The sequence below is a fragment of the Coregonus clupeaformis genome, chromosome 4, assembly GCF_020615455.1.
Source record: "Coregonus clupeaformis isolate EN_2021a chromosome 4, ASM2061545v1, whole genome shotgun sequence".
Classification (NCBI taxonomy): domain Eukaryota; kingdom Metazoa; phylum Chordata; class Actinopteri; order Salmoniformes; family Salmonidae; genus Coregonus; species Coregonus clupeaformis.
Window position 1 is genome coordinate 4632684 of NC_059195.1, and position 6265 is coordinate 4638948.

Genomic DNA, 6265 nt, shown 5'->3' on the forward strand with positions numbered 1-6265 from the left:
AACATAGCATAGATGTCCCTCCCTCCCCATAACAATCCTTTTGGTGAATCTGGCAACCATCGGCTCTATGAAATACTATAAGAGTGGTGTTTTTTTCAATCCTCTTCAAAAGAATGAGGAGCAGAGAAACTTGAAACCCCTATAAAAGTAATTAGAAAACGCTGCTCTAGTCTCCATAGACACATTTAGAAGTGCTTTTTTCCTGTTGATTGTATCAAATTAAATCAAGCTTTATTTATGCAGCACATTTCAGACATGGAATGCAATGCAATGTGCTTCACAGGTTAAACAAAACAAAACAAGAAAAACAATTAAAATAAAAACAGAAATATTTACTACACAAACATGAGGATAACAATAAAAACGGAATGACTAAAAAGCACCCTAAGGTAAAGCAAAGCTAAAAAAGGGTGTGTTTTAAGATCTCGTAAATACAGTATGTCCACAGTTTCGGCCCCCCTCAGTTTCTCTGGCAGGCTATTCCAGAGGCTGGGGGCATAACAACTAAAGGCTGCCTCTCCATGCCTCTTGGTCCTAGGCTTTGGGATAGTTAAAACGGCAGTGCCAGAGGACCTGAGGGACCTACTGGGTACATAACTTAAAAGGATGTCTGACATGTATTGGGGTGCGCAATTGTGGATTGGTTTAAAAACCAATAGAATAATCTTAAAATGAACTCTAAAACTCACAGGCAGCCAGTGCAGAGACCTTAAAACCGGGGTAATGTGTGCGTGCTCTCCGTCTGTGTGCTCCCCGTCTGTATAGCTTTGTCCTATGTGGTTGTATGCAATGCATGCTCTATACAGACACGTATAGCAGAATGTCCATGCATCTGTTGACACAGCAGCAGCCACAACACCAGAAGGGTATACTACAAAGCAGGATCAATGAGTTAGCCAGCTAACTTGCCTACATTTGTGAAATAACTTTTTTTTTTTTTTTAAAGATAAGATTGAAATGGGCATGATCTAATTGACTGAATAACCAAAAATACATATCTAAGTTTAGCTTTCTTAATGGACCAGAAAATCTATAGTTATTTCTGGTTATTTATCAAAGTTAGCTGGCTAACTCATTGATACTGCGTTGTAGGATACCCCTATGATCCTGTTTGTGGTGTGTCAGTCAGGCTGGTGGTAACTGGACCCGATCACTTATTATTGAGTGAATCTGTTACTGCCTGCCTTGTCTGATATGCATATCAACAGTGCTCGCCATCCACATGGGGACCAGCCATAAAGTTATATTGGGCAATGAAGCGTCACTGTATTTGAACTTGGTGACAGAGAAGGTAGACAAAGAGTGGGTCGTTTCTGAGCGGTGTGAGATAAAGCTGACTACCATGAATGTGTGAACTACTTATTTTGCTAATGGCAAGTAATGACTTGCCTTAATATGCTTGTAATGATGAACAGGGGAGATTTTGACATGGGACAAAGTAATTACTGTTATTCTTCCCACATAAAGCCTTTGGACACCACTACATCAAATGAAAATAATCAACAACGGTAAACTACTAATTCTTCACATATGGAATTAATGCAAATAATACCCCTTTGTGGACATGCGTTCTTTGGCATTGAATTTAAAGATCATTTTCTGAGTTGCTGTCATCCATGTTCTTCCTTTTTGTTTAGTTTGTTAGTAGGCTAATATAGAGGTTTAGCAGCTATGGTCATGGGGAAGCCCAGTCCTATGATAAAGTTATGCCTACGGTCATTACACTTGCTGAAAAGTATTTGCAATGGAGCTCTGCATTATTGCCATGACTCACAACAGTTAAAACGGTGTGTGGCTTATAACATAAATCATTTCCGAAACTCAATATCAACAGGTGCAACCTGGACCTTTTTAGAACTTTGGAATCAATGTTAGACCAACAGCGGCGTGGGGACAAATTCAAGCTGTGTCGCTCTTTTTGATTGAAGATACAACAAAAAAACGTGGCCGCTTACAATGGGCACAGCTGTTGTTTGCAACACTGTAAACAGTAATGAATTTGGAGATCTGCGGACACAGGCACACACCATTCACCTATGCCCTGTGAATGTAATCTATGGCCTAGCCTATTTACATTGACCTCAGGTGTGTTTACAATGACAGCTGAACAAATTGTGCAGTGATGACAGGAGTCTAGACTGACTTGTAATGTGACTGGGTTGGATTTATACTTTTTCCAGGTGCTCAAAAGGCTTTACATTGTATGTGGGGGAAACTTACCTCATCCCCTACCAATGCTTAGCACCCAGTTGGGGGATGCCACGGCAGCCATTTTATGCCAGAAAGCTCAAAACACACTAACCTCCACACATTCAACTCACTATTCCCAGTGTATTCCGGGGTGTTTCCAAAATCATAACCCTGTCAGATACTCCTTTGTGATATAATTGGATGATTGTGGATGGGCCAACCCAGGTTTACTGCACCATAACACATACTGGAAACCTGAAAGGAATGCAGATGTTGTGAAGCTGCTGGGGGAGAGGCTTTGAAGTGAGGACACAGAGGTCAAGAGTTCACAGACCTGCAGACCCTGGCTGCGGGAATATGTTTTTGGGTAATTTATCAGGGTGTAATTGTGATGTATCAGGAGGTGCTGCAGCATCCTCAGCACCCCTACTTCCCGTAGCTATGGTGCAGACTGTCAGATTTTATTTTTCTCTACACCAATGTAGCAGTGACCAGGTACTCACCTCTGTAGACCATGTTGGACACCTCTCATATCATAATATGAGGATGACATGAGATGTCAGAATAAGATGACTGAATGAGATGATATGACATGTTGGTAAGGTACATTTTTGGCTGGTTTCCTGGATTGAAAAGCATGCTCAATGGAGATTCCCTATTGAAAGTGCTTTTTAGTTTAGGACTAGGCTTCAATGGGTTCAAAGACAAAAAAACAAAAAAATACACGTTTCAATGAGCTAGGTTTCCATCCAATTGGCGAAAGATTTTCATGCGAATATAAAATAATCTGCATAAAGAAAAGATGCGAATTTTCCCACCAATGATGTTTACACCAAACAGACTCGTTGCACATAAACATCAGTGTGTGATGACGCAGTGTGCATAAAATGTACTTTTTTGCATACATTTTCATGTACAGAAATTTTTTTGAATGTTCAATGTGTTTCCGTCATGTTTTCAACTCTACCGATAGTTTTGTCACAAAAACTGTTGCGTTTAATAGCAAATGTGCCTACTCTGGTCTTGGCACGTGCTCTCTAGCCAACAGCTCGCAGATACAGTGTGGGTAGTCTAGTCTACATGATGAGATTATGGATAAGAGCAAAAATATTTTTCTTTGTCAAAATGGCAGTCAAGCATCGATCATCATGTCGCCAGAATAAGACCCTTGACATTTATTGGAAAGGAACATCAAGCTCATACCATATACTTTCACCACCCTGTGAAGTTCATCATAACTTATTGCATCTGTAGCCTAATTTGAACTGCACACACACGTACATTGAAATTGTGTTTTATGGTGGTATTATACATTTTGTATTGTAGATATGTAGTGGTGTAATAATGTTATATGGTGTCCTGTTTTATCTTTTGTTTTATGTGTGATGTAAGTGCCTTAATGTGTTTGGACCCCAGGAAGAGTAGCTGCTGCCTTGGCAGCAGCTAATGTGGATCCCTAATAAAAACAAATACAAATGCAACCAAAAAAGAAAACCATTCAAAATCAGAATATCGCTTGAAAAAAGAGTGCGCCAATATCTCGCTGGGACACTCTTTGCAGTCAACAATATATTTTACAAAACCTGCAATTTAGCATTAGATTATAAACAGAAAGACAGGATAGACAGCCATCTGAAATAAATAAAAAACACATTACACTGTCTCAGAATGTTTCTACCTTAGAAGGTTGTCGAGGATAACAGTCAACAAAAATATTTCACAAGGTTGTCTGTTCTTAACATATGGGTATGATAGGAATATGATAGGCATTTATATATTAGAAAATGTAGAGGGGGTAATGTAGACTATTTTCAGAACATAACTAGCTAGCATATTTTCATTCACGATAAAAATAACAACCCAACAACTTCTCCAACTCTGTTAAGACAGTATTCCGCCTCCACAAATCGCGCGTAAAAGCGCAGGTACCGGAAAACGTCAATTAATAGCCTGGGTGTTTATTTATTTGCTTAAATCACTGAACACAACAGGCACTTATTTGAGCCAGGCGTCTATTTCCAGCTTTTGCTCATTTGCATAGTTAATTGTTTAAATTCAGCATTCACATCCAGCATTATCCATAATTATCTACCTGCATGTATCTGCGAGCTGTTGGCTAGAGCGCAGGTGCCAAGACAATAGTAAGCACAGTTGCTATTTAACCCAACAGTTTTTGTGACAAAACTATCTGTAGAGTTGAAAATGCGATGGAAACACATTGAACATTTTATTCGGTACATGAAAACTTAGGCGAAAAAGTACATTTTGTGTGCACTACGTCATCACGTACTGACTTTTATCTGTAACAAGTCCGTTTAGTGGAAACATACCACTGGTTGGAAATTTGCATGATTTCTTTAAGCAGATTCTAGAATATTTGCATGAAAGTCTGTGGCCAATTGGATGGAAACCTAGCTAGTTACACACTGTATTACGTTTTCTTTGTCTTGGTATGCCGCTATTATCAAAAAATCATTAAAAAAAACTTTTCCTTGACAGAATAATTATTCTCCTCTTTGAAGTGCACAATTTCTATGGGTCTGTACTCCCTTAGTTGTTGATTGCTTTTGTGCTTGCCAGTTAGCTAGCAGTTCTTAGCTGTTAGCAGCCAATCACTAGCAATTTCTTACTGGCAAAAAAAATTGATTGCCATCATTTTTTCGAGTCTTCAAATCAAATTGTTTTTGTCACATGCGCCGAATACAACAGCTGTAGACTTTACTGTGAAATGCTTACTTACGAGCCCTTTCCCAACAATGCAGAGTTTAAAAAAATAAAAGAGTAACACAATAAAATAACAATAATGAGACTACAGTCGTGGTCAAAAGTTTTGAAAATGACACAAGTATTGGTCTTCACAAAGTTCACTGTTTCAGTGTTATGAGATATTTTTGTCAGATGTTACTATGGTATACTGAAGTATAATTACAAGCATTCCATAAGTGTCAAAGGCTTTTATTGACAATTACATTTAGTTTATGCAAAGAGTCAATATTTGCAGTGTTGACCCTTCTTTTTCAAGACCTCTGCAATCCGCCCTGGCATGCTGTCAATTAACTTCTGGGCCACATCCTGACTGATGGCATCCCATTCTTGCATAATCAATGCTTGGAGTTTGTCAGAATTTGTGGGTTTTTGTTTGTCCACCCGCCTCTTGAGGATCGACCACAAGTTCTCAATGGGATTAAGGTCTGGGGAGTTTCCTGGCCATGGACCCAAAATGTTGACATTTTGTTCCCCGAGCCACTTAGTTATCACTTTTGCCTTATGAAAAATTGCTCCATCATGCTGGAAAAGGCATTGGTCGTCACCAAACTGTTCTTGGATGGTTGGGAGAAGTTGCTCTCTGAGGATGTGTTGGTACCATTCTTTATTTATGGCTGTGTTCTTAGGCAAAATTGTGAGTGAGCCCACTCCCTTGGCTGAGAAGCAACCCCACACATGAATGGTCTCAGGATGCTTTACTGTTGGCATGACACAGGACTGATGGTAGCGCTCACCTTGTCTTCTCCGGACAAGGTGTTTTCCGAATGCCCCAAACAATCGGAAAGGGGATTCATCAGAGAAAATGACTTTACCCCAGTCCTCAGCAGTCCAATCCCTGTACCTTTTGCAGAATATCAGTCTGTCCCTGATGTTTTTCCTGGAGAGAAGTGGCTTCTTTGCTGCCCTTCTTGACACCAGGTCATCATCCAAAAGTCTTTGCCTCACTGTGCGTGCAGATGCACTCACACCTGCCTTCTGCCATTCCTGAGCAAGCTCTGCACTGGTGGTGCCCCGATCCCACAGCTAAATCAACTTTAGGAGACGGTCCTGGCGCTTGCTGGATTTTCTTGGGCGCCCTGACGCCTTCTTCACACCAATTGAACCTGTCTCCTTGAAGTTCTTGATGCTCCGATAAATGGTTAATTTAGGTGCAATCTTACTAGCAGCAATATCCTTGCCTGTGAAGCCCTTTTTGTGCAAAGCAATGATGACGGCACGTGTTTCCTTGCAGGAAACCATGGTTAACAGAGGAAGAACAATGTTTTCAAGCACAACCCTCCTTTTAAAGCTTCCAGTCTGTTATTCTAAC